This window comes from Myotis daubentonii, chromosome 18, assembly GCF_963259705.1.
Source record: "Myotis daubentonii chromosome 18, mMyoDau2.1, whole genome shotgun sequence".
Lineage (NCBI taxonomy): Eukaryota > Metazoa > Chordata > Mammalia > Chiroptera > Vespertilionidae > Myotis > Myotis daubentonii.
The window spans coordinates 29,955,970-29,971,389 of NC_081857.1; the positions used below are offsets into that span (position 1 = coordinate 29,955,970).

The 15,420-nt window shown below is 42.5% G+C and overlaps 1 protein-coding gene across 2 annotated transcripts in view; it reads left to right on the top strand.

The window, feature by feature from the left end:
* The first annotated feature begins 2,286 nt into the window (after nucleotides 1-2,286).
* GATAD2B (GATA zinc finger domain containing 2B) overlaps nucleotides 2,287-15,420 on the top strand; it is a 79,033-nt gene continuing 65,899 nt past the window's right edge. For both annotated transcript variants that reach the window (XM_059673762.1, XM_059673761.1), the window contains exon 1: nucleotides 2,287-2,498. The gene's annotated coding sequence lies outside the window, so the exon portion shown is untranslated. The remainder of the gene's footprint in view (nucleotides 2,499-15,420) is intronic.

Here is a 15,420-nt window from a genome sequence, read left to right on the forward strand (position 1 = left end):
ATCATGTGTACTAATAACAGTGAAAGCATTAAAATTAGGGGGTCAGTAGAGAAATAATTTTCAGTTCAGTACAAGACTACTACCAATAGAATACCAACAGAAGCTGAATTTTGAACTAAGGGTGAAATTCTTGGAAAAGTGAGGAATCCCATAAGTTACTATTTATGTTTATCGAGTACTTACTGTATTCTTAGCACTGTCCTGAGCATTTTATAATATATTTTTGATTTCAGAGAGAGAGGGAGAGACAGAAACATCAGTGATGAGAATCATTGATCGGCTGCCTCCTACACACCCCATAATGGGAATTGAACCCTGACCTCCTGGTTCATAGGTCAATACTCAACTATAGAGCTACACCGGTCAGGCTGTCCTGAGCATTTTAAATGGACTATTTTATAATCATCACAATTACCCTATGAGCTCCGTACTCTTATCAGTCATTCCCATTTTTACAGACAGGGAAACTAAAGCATCCTATATAATAAAGAGCTAATATGCGTATGGTTGTCATGCCCTCACGCTGGAGCTGGGGGACCTGAGGCTGCGCCCCCCGCCCCCTGCAGGGCTTGACTGGGGTGGGGCCAGTGGGTCTGGGTCTCGCGTGATTTCGAGGTGCGTGCGGGTGGGCAGGGACTTGACTCTGGGTTCTGCGGCGCACCCCAGACTCTGAAAGGTGGGAGATTTTCATATACATTTTACTAATTTTCTTTCATCTCTGACAGTTCTATTATAGTGAAAGGGTAAATAGCAATATTAAAATATTTCTTCTAATTAATTCCCTTTTAATGTGCACGAATTTTGTGCACCGGGCCACTAGTAGAGAATATAAATTAACTTGCTCCCAAATCACACAACTGGTAAGAGTTACAGCAAAGATCCAAACCCAAGTAGTCTGACTCCAGAGACCATGTTCTTTACCTGGACACTATACTAGGATGAAACAAGGTTTCTTACCCACTTAAAACAGGAATTGGGGCATGCCTCTGCATGTGCGTGCGTGTGTGTTCAGGGTCCTTCATTCGTGTGTGGCCATGTCCTTCATTAGTTTAATTTCCAGTGCAGAGCATGACTTTTAAATAATTTGAAGAACATGTTCTAGTGCTTCTGGAATCAGTTGTTTCTGGGCTCAAAGCACTGCATAGTCACTAATTAGCTGTCTGGCCTTTGCAAGTTAACCTTTCTGGGCCTGTTTTTTTTTTTTTTTAATCTATTTGTATTCAAATTTCAGCTCTGCCACTTAGCATTTTTAACTTTGTACCTCCTTTCTTCTCGTCTGTAAAATGAGGATAATAATTACTCCATAGTTACGAACCCATGTAAAGCTCTTAAAAGAATAAATAATGCATGTACAGCTCAGTCTCTTTCCCCAAAAGTTAGCTATTATAATTCCCTCAGCACATTCTGATACTTGTTGCTTCTCACCGAGGTGCTCGAGAAATGCTAAGAAAGTTCAGGTGGGTCTAACAGCTTCCGGGAAGACCAAGAGGAGCTGGGCCTGGAGTTGATTAGGGGTAAGGAGGCCGTTCCCTTCACTGTGAACCTAACCAGACAAGATCCCGAGAGAAGGAGCTAGGAGGGCTTTGCACGCCGTAATTTCTCAGCAATCTGGCGGGCTGCCTTTTATTTCTGCTGTCGTGGTTTGGTCACGACAGGGCCACGCTGGGGTACGATGAAGTCTAGGAACTCAAGGCCTTTGGCAGGCGGAGAACAGGCCACGCCCCAAATAGACAGCAAGGCCCAAGCGCCTAAAGCTACTTCCATCGTGAAATTCATGGGTTTTCTCGGCATGAAACACCACCTAACGCAGAGCCCAGCGCCGTTCATCAGTTTCCATCTTTAGAATTGGAAGAATGAGAACTAGCCAAAGGGGAATCCCGGTTTGGGGAGACTGGGGTACGGCGGCTGCCTGGGGACCAAAACGTCTCCAAGGTAAAGTTGCAGCCTGAAGCGATTTTTTGACCCCCGACACTTAATGGACTGCTGAAGACCCGGATGTGTCTGGGACTGGTCGAGGTACCCATTAACGCGCCCCCGCTAGACCATCCCCCTCCTCCGTTTAGGATTGGGTTTCAGGTACGCCAATCATCACTTCGCCAGCCACTCACTCCTCAAGGGTGGGGTGTAGTCCCGGCATCCCCTCTCTTATTGGTATGGCCTAGAAGAAGAGGGCGGGGAGGCCGGCTTAGGTTGCCCAATGGGCGTCGTGGCGTGTGGGTAAGGCGGAGCCGAGGCGCTTGGCAGCTGCCCAATCAGCGTCCTTGTTTGTGTGGTGCCGCCGCCGCCGGTGCAGCCGCCGCCGCCGCCGCTGCCCCCGTCTGTACCGCAGTGTCTGCTCCGCCCGCCCGCCCCGGTCCGGCCCGCCCCCCTCTCCCACCTCCGTCCTTCGTCCCGTCAGCAGGGTACGGAACCCACTGTGCCGTCGCCTCTTCCTTTTTCGACGCCTCCGCCGCCGCCTGAAGAGGCGAGCTAGCTGGGAGTTACACCGCCACCGCCAGGTGAGGAGCTCTGGCCTAGGCCAGCCTGGCCGCCCGCCCGCCCGGGGGCGGTGAGGAGGGAGGAAGGGAGGGAGGCTGGGAGGAGGCGGTGGCGGCGGAGGTGGGGGAAGGGAAAGGTGGAGGGGCGGGGGAGGGGAAGCGCCCGCGAGCCGACGCCCGCCCGCGCGCCCCCGCCTTGCGTCCCCCTCCCCCCACCCCGGCACCGCGCGCCCCCGCATCGCGCTCCCCCTTCACCTCATCCCCTCCCCCCGCTCCGTGCGCGCGCCCCGGTCTTTCACTTCGGCCTCGCGCGCCCTCAGCTCCCTTCATTCCTTCTCCTTTTACTCTTTCTCCCCTCCCTCGCGCCCCGTTTCCCCCGCCATCCCCGCTTTCAGTCACTGCCTCATGCCCGCCATGCTCCCCTTCTTTCCTCTCTACGCGCTCCCCCCCCTTTAACTTTCCACCCCCAGTGGTGCCCTCAGGGTGCGGGGGCCGCTCCCTGCTTTCAGTCTGGTGTTTGGCGGCGGTTGGGACAAATGGGGGATTCTGAAGGGTAAAGGAAGCACGAGGCAATTATCTTTATTTAGGTAAAGGCATCAGGAGCGCAGAACCCGACCCCTTTATTTCGTCGGCGGCGGCCACGGCCCCCTCGCTCTCCCTTAGGAAAAGGGAATTGTCTCAGTCTGTGTGGACTCCTATCTTCTGTAGCGACTAAGCCACCCCTTTCCTCAGCTGGGCTTCTGGGACACACGGGACCTGTATCCCAGGCCCTTGCTTGGGGGTCTCTGGAATCAGAACTTACCCTTCCCCAACCCGTCCGGGACTGAGAGGACTTTTTGCCCCCCTGCTCCCGGTCACACTGAGGAGCTGGCCACTCCTGTGAGTGGGTGCCGAGGTTTGGGTGCCACTCGCTGGCCCGGGCCCGCTCTCCCCTCACGAAGGTGGTAGGGTAGCTTCTCTGCACTCTTCCCCAGCATCCACTTCCCTCCGGACACGAGCTGTTAGCTCGCGGGCCTGGCACTGAGTTGGAGAGGGAGGCATTGTGGTGGGTGGGTGGCTACCCATCCACCTTTTCTGCTTCTGTCATCTGGAGAGTCAGGTAGCCTCCCAACAACAGTTTTCTCCTTTCTGATCAATAATTATTTGAAGGCCTTTTGTGTGAAAACAGAGCTGGGAGATAATTTTAGCAAAGCAAAAGAGCAGCCTGCAACAGAGATTTGGACTTGCAGCAGCTGGGATAAAAGCAGGTTCCACCGATCTGTGTTGGAGAAGAGCTGATGTTTTTTTGAGTTTTTGAAACACGTTTCTCTCTGAACATTTGTTTTTACAAAATGTGATACAAAAATGAAAAGAAATGTTCCTCCAGCCCTCCAATGCCCCTTTCAGTGCAGATGAACTTCTGATTGTTTTCTGGCAGCAAGATGGTGTCCATATGTTGTCTATATGTTGGAGATGAACCTACTTGGGAGTTTAATGGTAACGTTATTGTTTTTTCTTTGATACACTGACTCTTCTTGAAAGTCTGATAACCACTTGAATTGATATTTTTGATGCTGGAGCAGTCTTGATAAGATTATTGTCCTAAAGTAGCATTTCTGTTGGTACTTGATTGGGAAGGAGGCTACTTCTGGAGCTACTAAAGGTGCTACTGAGGAGGAGATGGATATATTTTGAGGGAAGACACACACCTGTTGGAAATGATCCTGTTTTTTTGTGTGACTGATACCCAGTCTCTGACTGTTTTGGGATGGGCTGGGTTAAGGATAGTTTTTCCTTGGGCTTCTTGAGCAGATAGGTTGTATGAATAAGGAGTTAATTAATGGGAGTACTGATCTGGTAGTGCTGTCTTCCGTTTTTAGAAGAATGTAGTTTTTAGTCGAGTGGCAGTGATAGTAAAGACTGAAGAAGGTAAGTATTAATCAGCAGGTATCAGAAGTCTGGACCTGTGTGTGGGCTGAGTGACCCAGTTTGAGAAGAGGTGAAGCTTAAGGACTTTTGTCCTGCCTATTCCTTACTTAAGAACACTTTCCATGAGGTGAGAGTGATTTGTAGCTGACAGCAGCATCCATCTTTGTTTTATGACACTGTGGTTTGCTTCCCCTGACTGTGGGTGATGTCTGTTAACTTCCTGTTTAAAGGCAGTCGGAATAGGGTCTGAATAGAGGCTGCATTCAAATATGAATCTAGGAACAATGTTAACCAGCTTCCCTGATCAGCTCTTCACATTTAACTTCTAGCAGAAACTTTTATTGCTGTGCTTAGCATAAGGCCACAGGGACGTGGGGAGGAAGATGTGAGAAATTTGTTCTGAATCTGATAGTCTTAAAGTATATTCAAAAACCTGTGTATTCTCCTCTCTGTTTGGGAGGCAAATGTCCCCATTTGGTCCCTGTGTTCCCCACCCCTCACCCCTTTTTTTTCTTCTGGCTGGACCTGGTCACCAGGTTGGGTTTTGGTTAGAGAACAGCAGTGTGGAAGAAGGGTGTGTCAGTAATAGAATCCTAGTCATATTCTGGGATCTCCAGCTCCATACTAGCCTTAAGCAGTATGGAAACCAGGCCTCTTGTTTTAATTTACTGATTTTTTTCTTCTTTGCACACCCACCAAACTGGAGGTTCATGTGTAGAGGAACAGTATCTGTGCTGTCCTGGTTTCAAGACTCGGGAGCATATTCCATATTAGCCACCCATTGGGAGTCATGCTGACAAGCAGCCCCTCTGTACTCAACTCAGAATGTTCATTTTGTTTGGCTCATTGAGAAAAACCAAACCAGCTTTGGTTGATTAAAACAGATGCTATAGACATCGTAAGATTTGAACCATAACTGGGGCTGAGGGACTTTCTTTTCCAGATCCTTTGCAGTACTTAAAGTCCTGAATCAGTACATATCAAGGCACAATAGCCAGGCATTTTCTGAGGCCATTTGGAGGGAAAGAAAAAGAAAAAAAAAAAAAGATATGAACCCAGATTGACTATAAATCTAGTCCTGGCCTAAAGCTGTCCACCTCTTGCTCAGAAGAAAAAAAAAAGCAACCTATCAGACAATGCCACACAAAGTTGCAGTTCCCCTGCATTGGCTAAGCCTGGGAAAAGATAACACATAAGGCAGTTCAATTTCTGTCAAAAAAGGACTGGCTTTTGGGGAGTGAGGGGAAGCTTCTGTTAGCCATATTATTTTATTCTTGGTAATTCCTCTGAGATGCTTTTTCTGTAGGTTACTGGTTGGGGATTTCGGTGGCTTTAGGGTCCATAAAGCAGAGAGGCTCTTATATTTGAATAGTAATGATGAAAATCTCTGAAGAGTAGGTCTAATTTGAAATGCTCCCTCCTCGTGTTCCATCTTTTACCTTCTATCTTATGGATATGTGAAATATTCCTATGCAGTTTGAGTTCATCCAATAGGAAAGGACTGAACCAGTGCCATTAAGGGCTTAACCTGTCTCATATAGCTCAAAGATGGTGTCTCCCTCAAAAATCCTCTATTTTTTTGCCATTGCCACCTTAAGTTGCTATCCGGCAAGAAACTATCAAGAGTTTTGGATTATAGCACCAACAGCAACAGATGAATAAGAGCATATATTTTTGTTATTTTTGAGGTATGAAGTGGTCATATCCCAGACCTTAAAGAGTCATTTAGTAATTGCAAAAGCTTCTTTGACAACATAATTGTTATTAATACTAACCAGTGAACTATTAAGGGAAATGACAATACTTCCTGAGCCATTCTCTGGTTGCTTTTCACATCTGGCTAGTATACATTTTTAAAATAATTTCAGGTTACTGTTATTTGAACCTGAAAGTCATGCTTTAAGCCTTCTGATCAAAGCTTTTTTTTTATTTTGTCTCATTTGGGGGGAAGGTGGGATTTGTAATATAAATATAGGCTGCAATGTTAGTAGGATTTAAGTTAGATATTAGGATTAATAAATTCCCATTATGGTTGTGAGGGATTAGAAATATTAATTGAAGAGCTTGTGGTCTCTTACCTAGAAGGTACTTATAAAATTAGCTTTTTGAGAGTATTTAAATTTACACTTCGTGGAGGCAGGTTGTGAGCTAATAAGTGGCAAATTGGAATAGTAGAACACAGGTGTAGAGAGTCTAGAAATATTGGTTCAAATCCGAGCTGCTTTGCCACTTATTAGCTACTAGTATATGACTTTGGGTAAGGCTCATCATTTTTGAATTCTCATTTCTGTCAGAGTAAAAGCCAGTCCTTAAAGTGACCTATGCGGTATTACATGACCTGCCTGCCCTCCTCACCCTCTTTGTTCACTCCATTCAAACCGCATTGACTTGTTCTTTAAATACAGGGGTGGGGAAAAGTAGGTTTATTGTTGTATGTGAAAGTTTATTCTTGTATTATTTATTAATTATTGTATTATTTATTCGTATTACAATTGTAAACCTACTTTTGCTTACCCCTGTATATCAGCCATTTTTTTAAAATCTTCACCCGAGAATATGTTTTTTATTGTATAAATGTGTGGTTTTTTTGTTGTTTTTAGAGAGAGTCAGAGAGGGGGAAAGAGAGAAACATCAACCCGTTGTTTCTCCTACATGCCCTGACCCTGACTGTGTGAGATTGAACCCCCAACCTGAGTATGTGTATGCCCTGACCAGGAAGTGGACCCAAGACACTTTAGTGCACAGGACGATGCTCTAACTGAGCCACACCACACTGGCCAGGGCTCAGCCACATTCTTTATCTTAGGACCTTTGCCCTAGCTATTCCCTCCACTGGGAAAAACTAGCGAGTTTTTCCCAGAGATAATACAATTGAATAATTTTCTAACTTCCTTCAAGTCTTTGCTTACTAATAAATGACACCTTTACAATGAGACCTTATCCTACCACTATTTAAAATTGTACCTTCAGCCCTAGCCAGTTTGGCATAGTGGATAGAGTATTGGCCTGTGGACTGAAGGGTCCAGGGTTCCATTCTGGTCAAGGGCATATACCTTGGTTGCAGGCTTGATTCCCCGGCCCCAGTCAGGGTGCATGTTGGAGGCAACTAATCAATGTGTCACAACGATGTTTCACTCTCTCTGTTTCTCCCCATCCCTTCCACTCTCTCTAAAAATTAATGGAAAAATATCCTCGGGTGAGGATTAACAACAACAAATTATTCCTTCTACTACCACCCAGTTACTCCTAATCCCTCCTTACTCTGTTTTCTTTTTCATTGCACTTAACAACTTTATAACATGCTGATTTGTTACATTTATTGCTTTTTGGGTCCTTTCATATTTTATAAGGTCTATGAAGGCATGGATTTATTTTGTTTTGTGTAATACCTAGTACAGTACCTGACATACAGTTAATACTCAAGTATTTGTTGATTAAATAGGAATAAAACTTTTTCTAACCTCATGTATGTTTACCTCATGTTTGTTTATAACGAAAGTATGAATGTGATAAGCATAATATGAGATCTTAAATGTGAACCTTGTAGCATGATACAAATAATGATTTTAAAATAATTGCCTTCCTATTAAAATGGTAAATAATACTTGTTTACTGAAAAAAATAATCTTCATATATATAAATACTATCACATCTCTCCTAAACTCCAGTCCTTTTATTCCAGTTGTCTGTTGTGTGCTGGACATACCCACTCCTATTCCATTGGTGCCTCAAACAACATTTCTATCATCTCTTTCCCTTCTGTGGTTCATTGAATCACCTAAGCCAAAAAGTGTGAGCATTGTTGTCAATTCTCTCTCATCCATTCCTTTTTATTTTTTATCCATTACTTTTTTTAAATACTTATGAATCTACCTTTTTCTGTATTTTTTTTTAATATTTTATTGATTTTTTACAGAGAGGAAGGGAGAGGGATAGAGAGTTAGAAACATCGATAAGAGAGAAACACCGATTAGCTGCCTCCTGCACACCCCCTACTGGGGATGTGTCCACAACCCAGGTACATGCCCTTGACCGCAATCGAACCTGGGACCCTTCAGTCCGCAGGCCGACGCTCTATCCACTGAGCCAAACCGGTTAGGCCTTTTTCTGTATTTCCATTGCTGGTCTTCTCATTGACACCCACAATACTTATTTGAAATATTGCCATAATCTCTTATAGGTCTCACTGCTTTTTAGTCTTATTCCCTTTTATTTTTAAACTAGAGGCCCAGGGCATGAAATTCGTGCACGGGTAGGATCCCTAGGCCTGGCTGGTGATCAGGGCTGATCAGGGCCTTCCCCGGCTGCTGGCTGGGGCCTTCCTTCGTTCTGCGCCACCCCCTGGTGGTCAGTGCACGTCATAGTGAGTGGTTGAACTCCCGGGTGGTCGAACTTCCGAGGGGACAGTTTGCCTTTTATTATATAGGAATTTTTTACAAATCCCACCTGAGGATATGTTTTATCGATTTCAGAGAGAGAGGGGAACATCGATTGGTTACCTCTCATATATGCCCTGACCAGGGATCGAACCTGCAACATAGATATGTGCCCTAACTGGGAATTGAACCCACAGCTTTTTGATGTATGGATGACACTGCAACTAAATGAGCCACCCGGTCAGGACATTCTTATTCCCTTTTAAACTCAATCATACTGTCTTCACAGTGGCCTAACACAGAGACCTGATTATTCAGTGTCACCTTCAAAAAGTATTCAATAGTTTCCAATCAGTTAAAGGTAAAATTTAAACCTTACCTAGTATTTAAGGCCCTTTATAATTTTGGCCTTTGCCTTAGCCTTGCTTTTCTCCCTTACAATTTATAAGTGGGCAAATAACAGTTCTTTTAGTTCCCAGATCAACTTCCAAATTTCATTTCAAATGCTGCTTTCTCTGGAAAGCCTTTCCTGAAGAGAAGGCTTAGAAAGAGACTTAGAAATGCTTTCTTCTTTAATCTCTTTCTAATTTATAAATATTATTTATCTCCCCTTAGTGGTCTATAAACATCCTGAAAGAAGAAGATAACATGTTTTTTTTACTATTGTGTCTCCAGTGTCTAGCATGGTGCCTGTCACCTAAAGATATTTTAAAATGAATAATCCTATGGGTTGAAAAATGCTGCATACATTTAGAAGATGCTCCTTTTGTTATGTTCTGGAGGCAGAAGAACAAAGTTGGAGTTTTAGTTCTGCCACTTACCATTTGTGTGACCTTGGTTGAGTCATTTGACTCAAGCCATGGTTTCCTCCAAGCCATGGTTTCCTCAGATTAGAAATGAGGATCAGTAGCTGCTTTATCTGTTTCACTAGGTTTCTGTGTTAGTCATATAAAGGTGCTTTATAAACTGTAAAGCCCTGTACAATTGTTAATTATTATGCGCTGATACAAGCTGAGCTTTCCTCACAACCCATTTTTCCTCATTGATAATGAAGCCCTTTCTATCACTGAAGCCATAAATCAGTGGTTCTCAACCTTCTGGCCCTTTAAATACAGTTCCTCATGTTGTGATCCAACCATAAAATTATTTTCATTGCTACTTCATAACTGTAATGTTGCTACTGTTATGAATCGTAATGTAAATATTTGATAAGCAGGATGGTCGTAGGCGACCCCTGTGAAAGGGTCGTTCGACTGCCAAAGGGGTCGCGACCCACAGGTTGAGAACCGCTGGTTTAGTGGAATTAGGTGAGGAAAAAGGACACTTGAGAGAGAGAGAGAGAGAGAGAGAGAGAGAGAGAGAGAGAGAGAGAGAGAAACATCGACTTACTGTTCTACTTATGCATTCATTGGTTGTTCCTTATACTAGGGGTATGGGTTAATAATTGGTATTTTGTAATCAAAGAAAACAAGATAATTTCAAGAGAAACATCAAAAGTGCTTTATTCCAAGTAATATCCATCGCTAGCTTCACATTTCCTCCATCTTTCAGGTAATTTGTGGATACCGTCCCTGTAGAACTTTTCTTGTTTTGAGGCAAACCATTCAGAGACCTAACTTTCCACATCTTTGTATATTTTGAAGTGCTGCTCAGAAAGTGCGTGTGCCATCGATCGGAACAAGTGGTAATCTGAAGGAGCAAGGTCTGGTGAATATAGCGGGTGGGTTAATACTTCCCAGGCAAGATCTTTTAACATGTCTTTAACTGGTTTTGAAGTGTGTGATGGTGCGTCATCATGAAGCAAAATTACTTTGCCGTGTCTTCTCGCCCATTCTGGTTGTTTCATGATCAAAGCATGGTTCAAATTGATTATTTGTTGTCGGTAGTAATCAGTATTAATGGTTTCACCTGATTTTAGAAGCTCATAATACACCATACCTTCCTGATCCCACCAAACGCAGAGCATTGTCTTCTTTCCGAATCGATTTGGCTTTGCAGTCGATGTTGATGATTGACCTGGATCAACCTATGATTTTGTGCGTTTGGGATTCTCAAAATAAATTTACTTTTCATCGCCAGTCACAATTCAATCCAAAAAAAGACTTTCTTTCGTGCCTTTGAAGCAACATTTTACTGATGACTTTTCGGTTTTCCATTTGTCTTTCTTTAAGTTGATGTGGCACCCATTTTCCTTCCTTTAAAATCTGTCCCATTGTAAACAATAGGAAATTGTTTGCTGAGCAACGTTTAATCTTTCTGCAAGTTTTTTTTGAGTTTGACACGCATCTTCATCCAATAATGCTTGTAATTGTTGGTCGTCAAACTTTCTCAGTTGACCTGGACTTTTTTCTTTTTTTTGACCTGGACTTTCTTTGTCTTTCACATCGAAATCATCACTTTTAAAGCATTTAAACCAGCGTTCACAAGTATCTTGAGATGGAACATGTTCACTATAAACTTCCCAAAGTATTCAGCAGCACTTTTCTTATTAGAGAGAGAGAGAGAAAGAGATGAAACATCTATCAGCTGCCTCCTGCATGCCCCTACTGGGGATTGAGGCCACAACTCAGGCATGTGCCCTGACCAGGAACTGAACATGTGAACTCTCAGTGCCTGGGACAGTGCTCAACCAACTGAGCCACATCAGCCAGGGCAAGGCAGATTTCATTTTTTTAGTTGATTTGAGAGAGAGAAAGAGAGACAGAGGCATTGTTTTGTTTTTCCACTTATTTATGTGTTTATTTATTGGTTGATTCTTGTATGTGCCCTAACCAGGGATTGAAACCACAACCTTGACATATCAAGACAACACTCTAACCAACTGAGCTACTGTCCAGGGCTCAGATTTCTTTACTACGTGACTTCCCATAGCCTTGCATTGTACATTGGGAGTGGTAAAAGAATGGCTAAAGGATGCAGAGCTTCTCAAAATTATTTGAACATCAAAGAGCATCTTAGAGTACTAGTGATCTCACTGAATGCTTTCAGAATACTGTGCTTCACTATTCTGCTTCCGTGTAGTTCTTCTGTGGATTGAATTTTTTTAATGAGTTGCAACTTTGGAATGAGGGAATTGATTGTTTTTGTTTGTTGGTTTTCCAGAGAAATAGTCTGGTGACCTTAGGCCAGATATTTTTTAGAAACTTCCTTGGTATGGAGGCTGCATTCCCCAGTCCCCGCCTCCATGAATCTTCTAAGACAAGTGGCACAGTTCATCTGACTTGGCCCTACCTTCATTGAATTTCTAGGTGGATAACTGTAACTGAGCTGCTGGCCCCACCTTCTTTCATCTAATGTGCTAGAAGCAGGAGAGTAAGGTTTCAACCTTGTGAGTGAGCAGAAACCCTTGAGCCAGGAGCAAGAAACCCTTTCTTTCTGTAAAGATGGTCATATCACAGTAAGAAATCTATAAAGCCCATCGTTCTTTTTCTTCTGTGAGACATGCAGATAGACCTGGGGATCAGAGGAGAAAAGGTGGATACCTTTTATTTTTCAGTTTTTTTTAAAGGTGGTATGTTGGTCTTTAAAACAAAATGAAACTTTGAGAAATTTGTTCTGTATCATTTCAATGCATGAAGGTTACCTGAATGGTGTTCACTCCTGAAATCCAAACTTTTAGTTTGAGCTACCAGTGAAAAATATTGAAAATATTTCCCTAATAGGATAACATTTTTTGGAGGGAGCGGCAGTTTTCTAATCACTATTTAACATTTAAAAATATTTTTATTGATTTCAGAGAGAGAGAGGGAGAGAGAGATAGAAACATCAGTGATGAGAATCATTGATTGGCTGCCTTCTGCATGCTCCCCACTGGGGGTCGAGCCCACAACCCAGGCATGTGCCCTTGACTGGAATCAAACCCGGGACCCCTCAGTCCGCAGGCCCACACTCTATCCATTGTGCCAAACCAGCCAGGGCTACTATTTTACATTTATATGGCTAGATTGATATGTTGCTATAAAAGAGATTAAAACAGTTGGTCATGTGTATTGCTACTACCCAGGACAGGTTGGCTAGAAGAGCCTATAACAAGTTCTATGAAAATTTGATGTGTGAATATCATCACACTCTTTCTTTGTACTAGAGTTTGGCTTATAATAAATGCCCATGAATAAATTAATGCTACTCTGATGCCATTCTTTTTTTAAAATTTTTTTAAAATATATTTTTATTTCAGAGAGGAATGGAGACGGAGAGAGAGATAGAAACATACAAGATGAGAGGGAATCATTGATCGGCTGCCCCCTGCCTGCCCATCACTGCAGATCAAGCTAACAACCTGGGCATGTGCCCTAACTGGGAATCGAACTGTGACCTCCTGGTTCCTAGGTGGAGTCTCAACCCTTGAGCCAAATCGGCCGGGCCAAACCAGCAACCTTTTGGTGTGCCAGACAGCACCCAACTAACTGAGCCACATCAGCCAGGGATTTTGCTGGTTATTATGAAAAGTTTTGGCCAATTGGTGTGTCTGTCTGTCTGTCTGTCCTCTCAGAACCAACCATTCTTTTTTTTTTTTTTTTTAATATTTTATTGATTTTTTACAGAGAGGAAAGGAAAGGGATAGAGAGTCAAACATTGATGAGAGAGAAACATCAATCAGCTGCCTCCTGCACGTCCCCTACTGGGGATGTGCCTGCAACCAAGGTACGTGCCCTTGACTGGAATCGAACCTGGAACCCTTCAGTCCGCAGGCCCGCACTCTATCCACTGAGTCAAACCAGTCAGGGCCAGAACCAACCATTCTTAATGTTGTGTATAAATTGAACTCTGGTGTTTGGATATGAGAAAATAACCTAGTATTGGTACTATTCTTAGTGGATATTTTTTACTTAAGAGCTTTCCTTCTTCAGTTAAATTAGAAGAACTTCTGATCACTAAATGATTAAAAGTATAGCTTTTTAGTCAGAAGGTCCTGACAGAAGATCTCCACCACTAACTTACCAAACCTTTTACTTCTGTGCCTGGCAGATAGTAACTATTCAGTAAATGTATGTTAGACATTCTTATAAAAGACAGTGATAAATCTAGTACATACTTTGTGTGGTAAAATGTACATAACTTAAATTTAACATTTAATCTTTTTTTTTTAAATCCTCACCCAAGGATATGTTTTTCATTGATTTCAGAGAGAGGAAGGGAGAGAAAGAAAAAGAGAGAGAGAAACATTGATCAGTTGCCTCCTGTATGCCCCTTGCCAAGATCGAACCCGCAACCGGGGTTTGTGCACTGACCAGGAATTGAACCTGCCACTTTTCGGTCTATGGGAACACTTCCAACCAGCTGAGCCTCACCGGCCAAAGCCCATTTTAACCATCATTGGCATTAAGTATGTGCACATTTTGTGTAATCACCATTGTTCTCTCCAGAACTTTTTCATCTTCTCCAATCTGAAACCCTGTATCCATTAAAAAACAACTCCCTATTATCCCTCCTCCTTGCCCCTGGCAACCACCATTCTACTTTCTGTTTCCATACCTTTGACTACTCTAGGTACCTCATGTAAGTGGAGTCATACAATATCCTTTTGTGTCTGGCTCATTTCATTTAGCATAATGTCTTCAGGGTTTATCCATGTTGTAGCATGAGCCAGAATTTCATTCCTTTTTAAAGGCTGAATAATATTCCATTTTATATTTATTCCACATTTTGTTTATCGGTCGATGGACACCTGGGTTGTCTTCCTTTGGCTATTGTGAATAATGCTGCTGTGAACATGAGTATACAGATAACCTGTTTTGAGTTCCTGCTTTCAGTTCATTTGGGTATATATCCAGAATTGGAATTGCTGGACCATATGGTGATTCTATGTTTAATTTTTTGAGGAGTTGTAATGTTTTCTACAGTGATTGTACCATTTACATTCCCATTAGCAATGTACGAGTATTCCAGTTTCTCTAAATTCTTACCAACACTTGTTATTTTCTGGTGATTTAAAAAACAAACAAACCATCCTAATTGGTATGAAGTGGTACCTCATCGTGGTTTTTATTTGCATTTCTCTAATGATTAGTGCTATGTTGAGCATCTTTTCATATACTTCTTGTTGATTTGTATATTTTCTTTAGAGAAATGTCTATTCAAGTCCTTGCCCATATTTTAACTGGGTTTTTGTTGTTGAGTGGTAGGAGTTCTTGCTATAGTCTGAATATTAATCCTTTATGAGATATGGATTTGCAAATATTTTCTCCCATTTTTTGGGTTACTTTTTTACTCTGTTGACTGTTCTTTGATGCACAAAAGTTTTTAATTTTGATAAGATAGAGTTTAGTTTTTCTTTCATTGTTTGTGTTTTGGTATTCAAGAAATTGCTTCCAAATCATTGTAATGAAGCTTTTATGGTTTTAGTTATTACATTTATGTCTTTGATCCATTTTGGCTAATTTTGTATATGATGTAAGTAAGGGTCCAATTTCATTCTTTTGTTTGTGGATATCCAGTTTTTCTAGCACCATTTATTGAAAAGACATTCTTTTCTCCATTGAGTGATCTTGATACCCTTATTGAAAATCATTTGATCATATACGTTGGGTTTATTTCTGGGTGCTCCATTTCATTGGTCTATATGTTTGTCTTTATGCAATTACTATACTGTTTTGGCTAAGTTTGGAAATCAGTAATTTTGAGTTCTCTGTTCTTTTTTAAGATTGTGTTGGCTATTG